Source organism: Chiloscyllium plagiosum, unplaced genomic scaffold (assembly GCF_037043375.1).
Source record: "Chiloscyllium plagiosum isolate Xiang-an unplaced genomic scaffold, Cpla_swu_hap1 HiC_scaffold_46, whole genome shotgun sequence".
NCBI lineage: Eukaryota > Metazoa > Chordata > Chondrichthyes > Orectolobiformes > Hemiscylliidae > Chiloscyllium > Chiloscyllium plagiosum.
The window spans coordinates 14,741,269-14,757,653 of record NW_028270184.1 but is presented as its reverse complement, the minus strand read 5'-3'; the positions used below and the strand labels follow the sequence as shown (position 1 = coordinate 14,757,653).

The window sequence follows — 16,385 nt, the reverse complement described above, 5'->3', positions numbered from 1 at the left end:
TAAGTCCTGTAAGATTTGCTTTCCCAAAATGCAGCACCTCGCATTTATCTAAATTAAACACCATCTGCCACTTCTCAGCCCATTGGCCCATCTGATCAAGATCCCGTTGTAATCAGAAGTAACCTTCTTCGCTGTCCACTGCACCTCCAATTTTGGTGTCATCTGCAAACTTATTAACTATACCTCTGATGCTCACATCCAAATGATTTATATTAATGATGAAAAATAGCGGACCCAGCACCAATCCTTGTGGCACTCCACTGGTCACAGGCCTCCAGTCTGAAAAACAACCCTCCACACCACCCTCTGTCTTCTATCTTTGAGCCAGTTCTGTTTCCAAATGGCTAGTTCTCCTTATATTTCATGAGACCTAACTTTGCTAACCACTCTCCCATGGGGAACCTTGTCAAGCGCCTTACTGAAGTCCATATAGATCATCAGTCCTCTTTGTTACTTCAAAAAACTCAGTCAAGTTTGTGAGACATGATTTCCCACACACAAAGCCATGTTGTCTATCCCTAATCAGTCCTTGCCTTTTCAAATACATGTATTTGAGACATCTGAGGAGAGAGATACAGATTTAGCATTTTGAGTGCATTGACACTCTTCAAAACACACTCCACAGATACTGCCAAACTTGCTGAGTTTCTCCAGCACTTTGTTTTTATTTCAGGTTTTTTTTACACAACATTGTCCCTTTGAATTGTTTTGGATGGCACTGCTCATACACACTTGTCACAAAGTGAGGGGACACTACTTTGCAGACTGCTGCATGTATACATACGCACATACACTCTCACATAGCAAGGCCAGTGTGATATCTTGCAGGCTTCTACACAGCTGTTTGTTAAGTAGGAACTTTGCAACTCGGTGTGCTGAAAGTGGCAAATTGAATTCAATTTAAAATAGTTTTTGCGTGAATATTTATCAAATTTGGGGGTGGGGGTGATGGCCTACTAGCATTATGGCTGGATTGTTAATCCAGAGACCCCAGGGATCCTGGTCTGAATCCCACCAAGGCAAATGGAGGAATTTGAATTCAATTTTAAAAATCTGGAAGTATGATTATGTCTAACTATGATCATGAATGTATTATCGATTGTCAGGAAAAAAAAAATCTGGGTTCACTAATGCCCTTTAGGGAAGGAAACTGCCATCCAGGCTGACATGTGACTCCAGATCCACAGCAATGTGGTTGACTCTTAACTGCCCTTTGGGCAAATTAGGGATGGGCAATAAATGCTGGCCAAACCAGCAAAACCGTCAACCCATAAATGAATTAGTTACATAAGTACATAACATAATACTTATGTAAAGGGGAAACAGGTGGCCTTTCATTGATAAACTGTGAAAGACTGAAAGTGAGGATATTATCAATGACTGTAGGGAAATGGAACATGTTGAATTAATTTGTTGGAAGTCCCATGGAAATTAATAGTGGATCAGGAACAAGGACTGAATAAAATTAATGGAAGCAAAAACCATAAGAAATAAGAACAGGAGTAGGCCAATCAGCTCCTGTACCCTGCTCCACCATTCTGGCTGATCTGACATTTCTCACATCCATTTTCCTGCCCTTTCACCATAACTCTTGATTCCCCTGCTGATCAAGAACCTATTTATCTTAGCCTTAAATATACATAAGGACTCTAACCACTCTGAGGGAACAAGATCCAAAGATTCTCGTCCCTCTGAGAGAAGAAATACCTGCTCATCTCAGTCTTAAATTGGAGTAAGGAGCAATTTTGACCACTAAAGATTGAAGGTGTGGATATTGTTGATGACTGTGAGGAAATGGTAGACATGTTGAACAATTACTTGTCCTCGGTATTTAGAGTAGAAAAGAGAGGTAGCTTGCCAGAAGTCCTGAGAAAATTAATTGTGGATCAGGATCACGATCAGTGTCTGAATAAAGTTTCTGTCATGTAAAACATCACTCATGAGGAAATTAATGGAATTAAGGAATCAGAAATCCCTGGGACTGGATAGTTCCCATCCAATTTTAAAGAAACTGGGGGAGCACATTGTAGCCATCTTAATGATGATTTTTGAGCATTCCCAAGATACAGGAGTCATCCCCTGGGTTTGGAAAATTGTACGTCACTCTGCCTAGTGAAGAGTGGATGAGGAAAAACAAGGAATTACAGACCAGTTAGCCGAACAACTCTGGTGGGGAAATTCTTAGAGTTTGTAATCAAGCATGGTGCACCTGAACATCTTTAAAATTTTCAGTTCATCAGGGAGAGCCAGCAAAGATTCATGACAGATAGGCATGCCTTACAAACCCCACAGACGTTTCTTTGAAAAACTGACTAATGTCAGGGGACTAGTGGACAGGGGAATGTCTATGAATATTGTGCACTGTATATGGACTTCCGGAAGGCATTTGATAAAGTTTCACATAATAGAGTGTTAAATAAGCTGGAAGCCCCTGGGAACTGAGAGTAAATTACTGACATGGCTAGGAAATTGGTTGAGTGGCGGGCAACAGAAAGTAGTGAAAATGGGTAGGTGCCCAAATTGGCAGGATATGACCAGTGGTGGCTCACAAGGATCTGTGTTAGAATATCAATTTTTTGCATTATATGTTAATGAGTTGGATAATGAAACAGAAAGTGGACATCATTATTGTTGGCCAAATGTCAAACAATGATGAGACAGAATACAGGATAGAGATAGAGTGCTTGATGGCTTGGTGTAAAGATAACAACCTCTCCCTCAATGTCAACAAAATTAAAGAGCTGATCATCGACTTCAGGAGGCAAGGAAGAGGGCATGCCCCTATCAACATTATAGAGCTGAGGTGGAGATGGTCAAGAGCTTGGAGTGACAATCACCAACAGTCTGTCCTGGACCACCCACATTGATGTGACAGTTAAAAAAGTGCGATTGTGCCTATTCTTCCTCAGGAGGACATTTGGCACGTTCATCAGGATTCTCACTAACTTACATAGGTGCACCATAGGAAGCATTCTATGTGAATGCATTACAGCATGGTATGGCAACTGCTCTGCCCATAAGAAACTACAGAGAGTTATGAACACAGCCCAGTCCATCACGCAAGCTGACCTTCCATTCATTGACTCCATCTACACTTCTTGCTGCCTTGAAAAGGCAGCCAACATCATCAAAGACCCCTCCCAGCTCATTTTAATCTCTTCCAAACTCTTCTGAAGATACAAACGCTTAAACACATGTACCAACAGATTCAAGAACAGCTTCTTCCCCGTTATTGATAAACTTCTGAATGGGCCTCTCAAATTTTAGGTGTAATGTTTATCTTGCTTTTTGTTTGCTTTCTTTGCAGCTGTAACTCTACAGCTCTATTCAATCACCCTATGATCTTTGTATGTTATGATCTGCCTGTACGGGATGCAAAACAAAACATTTCACTGTATTGAGGTACATGTGACAATAATAAATCAAACCAAATCAGATCAAATCGAGTGATATATACAAGTTTGTTGATAGCATTGCAAACAGTGTGAATATATTAGCATAAAATTACTGAGGGATTTTGATAGACTGGGTGAATGGGCAAAACTGTGGCAGATAAAGTGTAATGTGAGCAAGTGTAAGGTTATCTATTTGGACTGACAAACGATAGGTCAGGGTACTTTCTGGATGGTCTGAAGTTAAATACAGTGGGTGGCCAGAGGAACTTGGCGTTTCGGGTGCATAGATTTTTAAAATGTCACAAACAGATTGTGACAAAGCTGTGGCTTTAAGAGCTGTATTTTGTCCTGTCCTTTTTTTATGAAGAAAGATTGAGACAGAGATGCTAAGCAGACTGCTCAAAGCCAATAGAGTAAAATTTGTGAGGCATTGGTTTTTTTTTAACGTTGGAACAATAGCAGCAGATGAAAATGTGGGGTCAGGCTCCCACAGAATCAGAATTTTTAGTTTTAGCTTTCAGCAGTTGCTGGGGTCTTGAAGCTGAATGTAGAAGCTCTTATTTTTCTCTCTCTGTTACAGCTAAAAGCTGGGGATTCTCTTTAAGCTGTTAGAATTGCATTGAGATCATCTGTTTTACTGAATTTGCTTTGCCAAGGGTGTGTTTATGGGGTGTTACTATCTTGGAACAGTTGATTAATAGTAGTTGATATATATTTAATTTTGTTATGCATGTCAATAGAGATATAGTTAAACCAATTCTTTTCTTTTTGTAATGTCTGTAGTGTAAAAATAAAGTGCATTTTGCTGAACATTGAGTTGTTTGATACTTACCTCAAAATAAGAAAAAGTTAAGGTCTAGACTATATTCTTAATATGTTTTGAGGGGTTTGGTTTGGAACATACTAAGTTGGGGTCTGTTATCAGAATCAAAATCTCTTAATTCCAGACTATTGGACTTAAAGGCAGTCAGTGGTAAAGGTTGGTGTTTTTTTTAAATTTTGGATGTTATATTCGGTTGGTTTAAATAGGGTGTGCGTTGTGTCGTAATGGCTCTTTCGGTCACTAAGAGTTTCTTGGGGTGAAAGAAGACACTTTTGGTGTTTTACAGAAAGTGAGCACAGTATGTGATGAAACAGGAAGCAGACAAGAAATCAAAATGTACAATTTTGCTTGTGGAGATAAGGTGGCTATGTTACTCCCAGTGGTAGGTGAAGCTTTAAAGGCAATCTTTAGTGGGCATTATCAAAGCGAAAGGAAATTGAGAGAGGTGGGAGAGGACATATCCAGGGATGGTGTTACTAGTATCTGGGACAATTTCTGTCAGGTATGATTCCATGAGTATGACTATGTCAGGCTGTTGCTTGACTAGTCTGTGAGACAGCTCTCCCAATTTTGGCACTAGGCCCCCAGATGTTAGTAAGGGGATTTTGCAGGGTTGACAGGGATGTTTCTGCCATTGTCTTTTCTGGTGCCAGGTGGTCTGGTTGGTTTCATTTTTTTTGAGACTTTGTCGTGATTGGTACAACTGCAAGGCCAATTCAGAGGGAAATTGAGTCAACCACGTTGCTGCAGATCTGGAGTCACATGTAGGCCAGACTAGGTTCAGGAAAGCAGATATCCTTTCCTGAAGCACATTAGTGAATTAGGGTTTATCTGATACTTGATAATGATTTAATTATCATAAGTAGATTCTTAATTCAAGATTCTTTTTGATTGAATTTTAATTCCACAATCTGCCACGGTGGGATTTGAACCCAGTCCCCAGAGCCGAGTTTCTGAATTAACAGCCTAATGATAATATCTTCCCATCTAGGGTCACTGTTTTATCTAGAGGACTGGGGTACAAGGATGTAGGAGTTATGCTGCAGTTGTATAAAACTCTGGTTAGACCTCCCTTGGAGTATTGTGAGCAGATATTGTTAGAAAGGATACAAAACAGAGAACTGCAGATACTGGAAATATGAAAAACAGGAATTGCTGGAGAAAAGCAACAGATTTTTTGATTTGAATAAAGATCACTGGACCTGAAATGTTAACTCTGCTTTCTCTCCACAAAGTCTGCCATACCTGCTGAGTTTGTCCAGCAATTTCTGGTTTTGTTTAGGAAGGCTATATTTGCCTTGGAGGGAATAGAACATAGTTTACAAGAATGATAACTGGACTTCAGGGTTTAACTTATGAGGAGAGAGTACACAGATTGGACATGTTTTGTTTCCAGAATTTGGATGGTTAAAGGGTAGCCTAAGATATTAACATGAAAAGACAGATAAACTATTTCTACTAGTCAGGGATTCGAGTACTGGGGGGGGTCATAGGCTGAGAATGAGAGTCAGACTGTTCAAGACAGATGTTAGGATGCACTTCTATGTGCAGTATAAAGGATGATCAATGTTTGGAATACTCTTCTACAAATGGCAGTTGATGCCACTTTGGTTACATTTACATTTGAGATAGATTTTTGTTAAGCAAAGGTATGAAGGGATATGGGCCAAAGGTCACAAATGGAGTTGGCCAGGGTTCATCCATGATGTCACTGAATGGCGCAACAGGCTCCAGTGGCTGAATGTCCTACGCCTGTTGCAATGAAAGTGTGAGGAACAGTGTTTGTACTGAAAAAAAAATAAGGCAAGGGAATACACTATAAATAACAGGAAACTAAGATTAGATTAGATTACATTACATGATTAGATTAGATTACTTACAGTGTGGAAACAAGCCCTTCGGCCCAACAAGTCCACACTGACCCGCCGAAGCACAACCCACCCAGATCCATTCCCCTACATTTACCCCTTCACCTAACACTACGGGCAATTTAGCATGGCCAACTCACCTAACCTGCACACTTTTGGATTGTGGGAGGAAACAGGAGCACCCGGAGGAAACCCACGCAGACATGGGGAGAATGTGCAAACTCCACACAGAGAGTCGCCTGAGGCGGGAATTGAACCCATATCTCTGGCGCTGAGAGGCAGCAGTGCCACAGAGAAACTTTGAAGAGTTCATCTCATGATGCCTGATAGATAAGCTGTAAGGGGCCATATGAAGAAATTTTAGAACAAAGAACAATCCAGCCCAGGAAGAGATCCTTCAGCCCTCCAAGCCTGTGGTGATATAATCTGCCAAAACTAACTTCACTTACAGGGTCCGTATCTCTTTATTCCCTTCCTATTCATGTATTCATCCAGGTGCTTCTTGAATGCAGCTATTGTGTGTGCTTCCAACACCTCCACTGGCTGCGCCTTCCAGCCACTCACCACCCTTTGTGTGAAAAACATGCCTCACACATCTCTTTTAAACATCACCTCCTGCACCTTGAACACGTGTCCCCTTACAATGTACCTCTTCCCCCTGGGAAAAAGCCTCATACTTTCCACTCTCTTAAACTTCATTTGCAATCTTATAAACTTCTATCTGTAGCTCAACCTCGTGCATTTCAGTGGAAACAAACCCAATCTATCCAACCTTTCTTCATAGCTAAAACCCCCCATACTAGACAGCATCCTCGTAAACCTTTTCTGTACCCTCTCAAAAGCATCCACATCCTTCTGGTAGTGTGGTGACCAGAACTGGACGCAATATTCCAAATGTGGCTTAACTGAAGTTCATAAAGTTGGAGCATAACTTCCGTATCGTTATACTCAATGCCCCTCCAAATGAAGGCAAGCATGCCATAGGCCATTTTTTATTATCTTACATACCCGTGCTATCACCTTCAGTGATCTGTGGACCTATACACCCAGATGCCTCTGCATATCAATATCTCCAAGGGTTCTGCCATTCACTGTATAATTTCCACCTGTACTTGACCTTCCAAAATACATGACTTGTATGGATTAAACCCCATCTGCCATTTTATTGCCCATATCGCTGACTGACCTATGTCCTGCTGCATCCCCTGACAATCGTCCTATCTGCAACTCCACCAATCTTTGTGTTGTCCACAAACTTACTAATTAGACTGGCCACTTTTTTCTCGAAATTATTTATGTCGACCACAAACAGCAGAGGTCCCAGCATGGGTCTCTGTGGAACTCCACCAGTCACAATCCTCCATTCTGCAAAATATCCTTCCACCGCTACCGTCTGTCCTCTATGACTCAGCCAGTTCTGTGTCCATTTTGCCAGCTCACCCGTTACCATGTGATTTCACCTTTTGAGGGACCTCGTCAAAGGCTTTATTGAAGCCCATAAGGACATTAATCACTTTTCCCTCATCAGTCATCTTCATCACCTCCTCAAATAACTCAATCAAGTGAATGAAGCACAACCACCCCACACAAAACCTTGCCATTTATCACTCATCAGTCCATTTGCTTCGAAATGTGTATCAAATTTGTTTTAAATTGTTCTGAGAGTGTGATTGATGCTGGCACCTGCCATAACTATCCTTGTCCTTTATCAGCTGAGGTTTCAAACAGCAGGGAGAATCTGCTCAAAGTGTACAAAATACTTGTCAGGCTACAGCTGGAGAATAGCATCTGGTTCCAGTTACCATAGCAAGAATGCTCCAGAAAGAGTATGGATGGGATTTATTAGAATTGCTGACAGACTCAGAATTTTAGCTGATGCTGTTTACATTGAAACATATTGAGAGGAGATTCAATTAAGGTGGACAAAATCATTAGGAGATTGGAGAATTCCTCCCCATCCATTCCTACCTGAGCAGCGAGGTCAATAACAGGTATGTTTAGATGAGAGTTGAGAAATGCTTTCGTTTGGAGGACAACAGGGATTTGGAACTTGTGCCTGAAAGGATAGGTGAGGCAGAAACTCTCCTAACATTTGAAACACGCTGGAGTTATTTTTGATCTCCTGGATTACAAATCAGGAGTTGAGAAGTGGGAATAGACTGGAAAAGGGCATGGGGGCATCATTTCTGTGCTGTAAATGTCCTGTTTCCATCACTGAAGATATTGAAAAGTGCGGTACGGTTTTGGTCCCTCAGGGAACTGAGGGATAGGGGGAACAGGCAGGAAGCAGAGGTTGAGGATGCAGATCAGCAATGATCATGTGGAATGGTAGAACAAGCTCAAGAGATTGCACAGTTTACTCCCGCTTTTCTCTTGCGTTCGACAACACATCATCTGCTTTCAGCAAAACTGATTTATTTGATAGATACACAGAACATTATATCTAGCCCAGTCACAGGAATTCTGAACAACAACAGATACAGGATGTGATCCACAGCAGAATCCAATCCTGACAGTCACTTGTGAACGTGCTGGTGTGTTAGCAAGTGAGCTGATCGAGCGAATCTCTTCCCACACTTGGAGCAGGTGAACGGCCTCTCCCCAGTGTGAACACGTTGGTGTCTCAGCAGATTGGATGACTGAGAAAATCCCTTCCCACACACAGAGCAGGTGAATATCCTCTCCCCTGTATGAACCCGTTGGTGTGTCACCAGGTTGGATGAAGAAGTGAATCCCTTCCCACACATGGAGCAGATGTACGGCCTCTCCCCAGTGTGAACTCGCTGGTGTTGAATGAGGTGAGAGGATTGTCTGAATCTCTTCTCACAGCGAGAGCAAGCAAATGGCCGCTCATCAGTGTGAACCAACTGGTGTTTAATTAAGTCTGGGGAGATTTTAAAGCAATTCCCACACACAGAGCACTTAAAAGGCCTCTCATCAGTGTGAACCCGGAGGTGTAATTGAAGGCTGGATGATAGAGTGAAGCCCTTCCCACAGTCGGAGCAAGTGAACGGTCTCTCGCCCGTGTGACTCCGTCGATGAGCTTCCAGCTGCGATGGGGAACTGAATCCTTTCCCACAGTCCCCACATTTCCACGGTTTCTTTGTGATGCGGGTGTCCTTGTGTCTCTCCAGGTTGGACGATCAGTTGAAAATCACACAGAATAAGCGCAGATGCTTCCCACTGCGAATGGTGTGCGTGGTGTCTTTCCAGTCACACTGGCGTTTGAAATCTTTTCCCAGAGATGGAACAAACATTTCTTCCACATTCTTAGGCTGATGATATTCAGACTCTGATGAATCCAGTAACCGTGATATTGATGTGATGTTTGCTTTGATTTTCCAGTCTACAAATCATTTCCTTCTAATCCCCTATAAACAGAGACGTCAGTATCACTATCAGTCCAGGTCAGCAATTCAGATTAGACCATTCAACTTTCGATGGAACATTAGTCCCACTCATTTCCCTGAATATGCGGTCAAATCAAACTAAAAGAATCCAAAATCAGCAAGAAAGCAAACTGAACAAGAGACAATAAAAGGGAATCATAAGCTATAAAAGCAGAAATAGCATATTTGGTCCCTTGAGTCTGCTGCACCACTCAATGAGCTCATGGCTGATTTGAAAGTCCTCAACTTTACTGCCATATGCCCATAACCTTAAATTCTCTTTCTGATTAAAAATCGGTCTAGATCAACCTTTAATAATGACCCAGACTCAACAGCTTTTAAAGAATGCGTGGTAAAGAATTTCACAGATTCACTACTCTCTGAGAGAAGACATTTCTGCCCACCTTTGAATGTTCCCAATGAAACCAGAATGTCATTTCCAGTTAGCACAAGGCAGTGGGTATGTAGGAACACCATAATTTGAAAGTTCCCATCCAAGCCACACACCAGCCAGACTTGGCAATCTAACCTTACCCCATGCCGCAAAATACTGGAACTGCCTCCAACACAGCAGGGAAAGTCGTGATCCTGTGGTAATTGTAATTATTTTTTAAAAATTCATTCACATGATGAGGGTATCATTGGCTAAGCCGGCTTTTATTGTTTATCCCTTAACTGCCCAAAAGACAGTAAAGAGTTGACCACATTGTTGTGGGCCTGGAGTCATATGTAGGCCAGACCAAGTAAAGATGGCTCTTTCCTTCTCCAAAAGGACTTTAGTGAACCAGATGGGCTTTTCCTGACAATCGATACACGGTCATTATTAGACTCTTATTCTTTCTTAACTGAATGGAAATTCCACCATCTGCTGTGGCAGGATTTGAATGTGAGTGCCCAGGACATTCCTGAGTCTCTGGTTTAATAGTCCAGCAATAATATCACCGTCCTAATTAACAATCCAGAGTCCCAGATTGATGGACGAGGTGTGATGGGTTTGAATTCCCCACAGCAAATGTGAGAATTTGAATTCAGTAAAAAAATCTTTAATTACGAGGCAGCCTAAGGGCACCAATCTGGTTTGCTTAGGGAAACCTGTTATCCTTACACCGCCTGTGGCCTACGTGTGATTCCAAACCCACTGCAATGTGGATGACTCTTAGCTGCACTTTAAAGCAGCCATAGCAAGCTACTCAATGGCAATAACTGCTGGCCCACATGTCATGATTGGAAAACAAAAAGTGGGTGCTGCAATAGTTCAATGAAGCATTTAACCACCACCATTCTGAGGAGCAATAAATTCTGGTCCAGCCAGCAACTTTTGCATTCCTGAAAAAAAAACTCTGCAGCCAGAGAAAGCCAGCTATGTGGAATATATCAGTTGCTTCCTCCCCATGACCACCCTGACACGGAAGAGAAGCTGGTAGACTCTTATGGAGAGATTCAGGCAAGATTTTGCCAATGGAAATAACCAAACCAGCTAGAATCTTACTGAATAGCAGAAATAACTCACAGCTAAATGGCCTAAACCTGTTGCTTTCTTTTCCCTGTTGCTTTTTTTTCCCTGTCACTCACTTCAGAAGAAGAGTCACATTGGACTTGAAACATTCACTCTGTTTCTCATGTTGATGAGACCAGAACGACTGAGTTTCGCCAGCACTTTTTCTTTTTATTACTTCTGCTCTTGCATACAGCCCCCAATCCCAATATGCCCTGTTCATCCTGGTTCTACAACTTGTTCTTTCAAAAGACCAGGAGAAGATTCCCTGATCCCCCTCCCCCTCCACACTGTTCAAAAGGGGCCTGGTAGTAAAATGCAACACAAAGTGATAGAGCAGCCCACTCAAGTAACCATACTGTGCCTACAACCTCTCATACTGAATACATAGATGGTTCATAGACTTCTCTTGAATTCGAACACGACCAGCGACTGGGCGTGAGTGAAGCTATTCAAAAACTCGTTTCCCTCGAATCCCCAGAACCTCCCCAGAGCACTAGGACCCAGTTAAAAAACAGAGTTCTGATGCCCCGCCACAACAGCATGGGGGGGAGTGCGCATGCGCTCCACGCTGATACAAGATGGCAGCCGCTATAAGAGGACTGTTACTGGGGTAAAAGCTCGGGAGCTGAAAACGTCGGACCTGTGAGGCGATATCCGTGGCCTGTGGCTTATATCAAATGTTTATAAACATTTTGGTTCACCCGTCGTCCTCCATCACTCCGCCCGCATTACCGCCTCTTTACCGGCTGCAGAGGTGACAAAGGAACTGCTGCCGCTTGGCATCATTCCTATTGCGCATGCTCCTGTGTCGGAGTCTACGCATGCGCGTTGCTGCTATACTGCAGTGAATGGTGGGACAGGTTAGATCAGGAGACGTAACAGGAGAAGTAGGCTCTTCAGCCCATCGAGTCTGATCTGCTATTCAGTGAGGTCAAAACTGATCTGGTCATTCTTAGCTCCACTTACTTGTCTGTTCCTCGTAACTCTTGGATTCCCTTTCTAATTAAAAATCAGCTTTGATTATACTTAACGATCCAGCCTCAACAGCCCTCTTCTGTTAAAGAATTCCATATTCACTACCTTCAGAAAAAGATCCTCCTTAGCTCGGTTTTAAATGGGCCATCCCTGCTTTCAGATTATTGCCTGGTTCTAGACTCTCCCAAAATTGGAAATCTTTGTATATCTACCTGTCAAGTCCCTGGAGAATCTTGAATCTTTCAATAAGGTTGCTTTTCGTTCTAAGTTCCAACGAGTGTAGCCTACTTAACCTCTCCTCATAAGATAGTCCCTTTATAACTGGTAAACCTTCTCTGGCCTGCCTGCAATGTCGGTATATCTTTCCTTAGATGAGCAGCTCAAAACTGTTCACAGTATTCTATCCCTGGTGTGAGTAGTGCAAAAGTTTTTTTTAGCAGAACTTCTGTACTTTTTTTCACTCCTGTCCCTTTAAAATTAAAGCCAACATTCCATATGCCTTCCCTATTACCCACTGAAATTGGATGTTAGCTTTTTGTGATTTTTGGATGAGGATTCCCAAATTCTCACTATTCTGTTGCTTTCTGCATCTTTCTCCATTTTAAATAATATTCAGCTCCTCTGTTCTTCCTAAGTCCAAAGCCTCTCATTTTCCTACATAATGTTCTAACCTGTCTATATCCCTCTGCAGACTCTGTGCCATCCTCACCACTTGTCTTCCCACCAATTTTTGAGTCATCTGTAAACTTGGCTCTAGTAATTTACTTTTCTCATCCAAATCATTAATATATATTCGAAATGATTGTATCACAGCACTGATCCACTTGGTTACCATCCTGAAAATGCCATCTTATCTGTATTCAATTAGTTAGTCAATTCTCTATCCATACTACCTCAAGCATGATGGGCTCTTACCTTATTAAGTAGACTAACATGTGGTACTTTATCAACACCTTCTGAAAATCCAAATACACTGCTTCACCTTTATCCTGCTTGTAATCTCCTCAAATAATTCCAGTAAATTTATCAAGCATGTTTCCCTTTCATGAAGTTTGAGCACATAATGTATTTCTAAATGCTCTACAATGACATCCTTTTATAATGAGCTCCCAACATTATACCAATAACAAACATTAAGCTAACTATTTATCTGTATCTCCATTTTAAATAAAAGAGTGATGTTGATAGTTTTCCAATCTTTTGGGACCTTTCCAACATCTAAGGATTCTTGGAAGATTATTACCAGTGAATCCACTATCTGTGTAACTAATTCCTTTCATATTCAAGGATGCATCCCATCAGGTCCAGTGGACATACATCTTTAACATTTGTCCCAGCACTTTTTCACTAGTGATAGTTTTGCTGCTAATGAAAATCATAATGAATAGTGATTGCTTTTGCCATATGTAGCTACTGGATTGAAATCCATAAAATTAGGAACAAAAAATGCAAGTGCACGGACTCTCTAAACCAGTGAACAGGAATTGCTTCATACATGGTCTACATATAATTTATGACCCCCAGCTGACTCTTAATGGCCCTCTTGGCAAGTAGAGATCGGCAAGGAATGTTAGCCAAACCAGTAAGGCCCACATTCACGTGAATGAATAAGGGAAGAAAAGAGGTCTCATACCCTATGACTTGGAACTATATTGCCTTCACTATCATTCCCTCACCATTGTCAGGTCAGACTCCTTTAGTAACACCACTCTGAATGTACCTACACAGTACACAGTGCAGTGGTTCAAGGAAGCAAATCCCCAATAACTTCAGGAAGGTAATTAGGGATGGGCAATGAATTCTGATCATACCAATGAAGCCTGCATTTGAAGAGAAAGTGAAAACAAATGTTGCTAATCTCCCATTGCCCCTGGAAAAGGTGATGTTCATAGAATTGTTGCAGTATGTGTGGTGAAACTCTTTGAACAATGTCCTGACGTAAGGTGTTACAGGACTTGCACACATAAAGATGAATTGCTAACAATATGTATTCAAGCCAGTGTAGTTTGGACTTGAAGAATTTGGGAATACTATTATCTCCAAGCAGCTTTGACAAGTTCTGTTTAAGTTATTGTCATGTTGCCGATGTGAAGTTTGTCTAATCTACTGCATTACATTTGAACCTCTATTGCCTTGCATTCTTGTTTTCGAACCAGACTGAGAGGCAGTTTCCCTTTGTTGCTAGATAGTAGTGGCGCACTTGGGCTTTATAGCAATCTGACAGTTTTCATGCTTTTCTTTTTCCTAATATTGGATCCACGGATTCATTCAATCAATTTCACAATCACTCCTTTGTGTTTTTCATGCTGTGTTTATCCTGTTTTTAATTCATTTTGCAGGAGGTTAGAAAGGGAAAATTTGTAGGCAGGTATCTCAAACTAACTATCACATTAGGCTCTGAACATTCCCAACCATTGAACATGGAATCAGGAAGTACTGTTCGCAGCATATGTTGCGAAACTATACATATGTTTTGTGTGTAGACGAGGCTTCAGCCGATCATTAAACTTGGCAAAGCACAAGTGCAGTATCACTAGGGAGAAACCATAGGAACGTGAGGACTGTGGAAAGGGATTCATTTACTTGTCAGAGCTGAATATTCATCGCCACAATCACACTGGAGAGAGACCATTCAACTGCTCCAATTGTGATAAAGGATTTTCCAAATTATCCCACCTTCTAAGACACCACCAAGTTCATACTGGTGAGAGAGCATTCACATGCTCGGTGTGTGGTAAAGGCTTCACAAAATCATCCAATCTCTTGTCACACCATCTTATTCACAGTGAGGAGAGACTCTTTAATTGTTCTGACTGTGAGAAGGAGTACAAAAGGAAAAATGATCTGTTGAACCATGAACGCAGTCACACTGGAGAGAAGCCATTCATCTGCTGTATCTGTGGGAAGGGTTTCACGCGATTTGACTTTCTGACACACAAACGTATTCATACTGATAAGAGGCCATTTAAATGTCCTGACTGTCAGAAAAACTTTAAAACTCGAAATGATCTATTGATGCACCAGCAAAACCATACCAGGGAGAGACCTTTCACTTGCTCTTTCTGCGGGAAAGAGTTCACTTGGATGTCTAACCTACTTAATCACCAGCGGAGTCACAGGGGGAAGAGGCCATTCACCTGCTCTGTGTGTGGAAAGGGATAACCACACTGCTGACACACCAGAGAGTTCATACAGGGGATAGACCATTCATCTGCGTCATGTGTGGGAAGAAATTCACTCGTTCATCCACCCTGATTAGACACCAACGAGTTCACAAGTGACTGCAAGGAGTGCATTCTTTTGTAAGTTGTTGTTAATCATATTCAGGACTAATGTTGTTCATTCTGACAACTGGGGTTTGTTTCTGGTGATGTTACTAATAATACAATAGCTAGAGTAAGCATTGATACTCTGTGCAAATGTTGAGTAAATCAGTTTTGCTGCAGTGTCTTGATTTCTGCAATGATAAGAGGAGACTGATAGATGTCCTTTGTCAACTGTGCCATTTTTTGAGACTTTCTCACTCAAATTTATTTCCATTTTTGTCTAGTTCTCCTTCTCCCATATTAAACTCCAGGCTTTCATCCATCTTGTAAAAACCTGCTGAAGGTTTTACTGGTTACTGCTATCTCCCTCGTGTTCTCTGTTGTCAGTTGGAAGATTTCCAATTATCTCAATCCCATTCTGGTTCTAGTGTTGTCGTGACAACTGAAGTTTCTACTCCAACACTCTAATCGAGGGCCTGTGTTGACTTTTAGGGAATTTGTCACAAATGAGGACTAGAAGTGAGGACTGAATTTTGTTTGTTGTTATTAAAGAAAAAACATAGTCTGTAATTTTCTCACTGCCCTCTTGACAAGTGCAATGCATCTCAGCCCTTGACATCAGAAAGGAGAATTTAGTACCCACTGTACAATTGTCTCTTCATTATGGTCACCATCTACACAGCCCTACATTGTCTGCTAGATCTCAAAGACTTTGAGACAGAAAGGTGTGTTGGTCGTGTCACCATATGAGGTTGGAGCGTAAGTCAGGTCATCCTCTGAATTGGGAGCACTGGGCCAGGTTACTGTATGAGGGGGCAATGGTGGGTCTGGTTATTATGGGGAAGTAGATGTGACTTTTGTCACCATGTCGAAAGAGTGATGAGTATTGTGTAAGTAGTTATTAGCTATTAGAAACTATTAACTCTCCTACATTTGTTACTGTAGTGAAAACTCCACCAACACTGGTCTGTTTGAGTTTCCAGCACATTGTGTACTTGTCCTTGTATACATTATCCTCTAACATGCCTGTGATATCCAATAGTCTTACTAACAGCAAGGAGATTGCACGATCACAGAAATCAGTGTTTCTTTTTGTTTTCAGGAATGACATTAACACAAATCTTCCTGCCTAACACTGATCTATTTCCCCATCTGTACTCCCAATATCAAT

General features: G+C 41.6%; 2 pseudogenes; one reads left to right on the top strand and one right to left on the bottom strand.

Moving 5' to 3' along the window:
• Positions 1-8,054: 8,054 nt before the first annotated feature.
• On the bottom strand, positions 8,055-9,343 carry LOC148136230 (uncharacterized; annotated as a pseudogene).
• A 451-nt stretch (positions 9,344-9,794) lies between these two features.
• LOC148136229 (uncharacterized) lies at positions 9,795-15,807 on the top strand (annotated as a pseudogene).
• Positions 15,808-16,385: the final 578 nt, after the last annotated feature.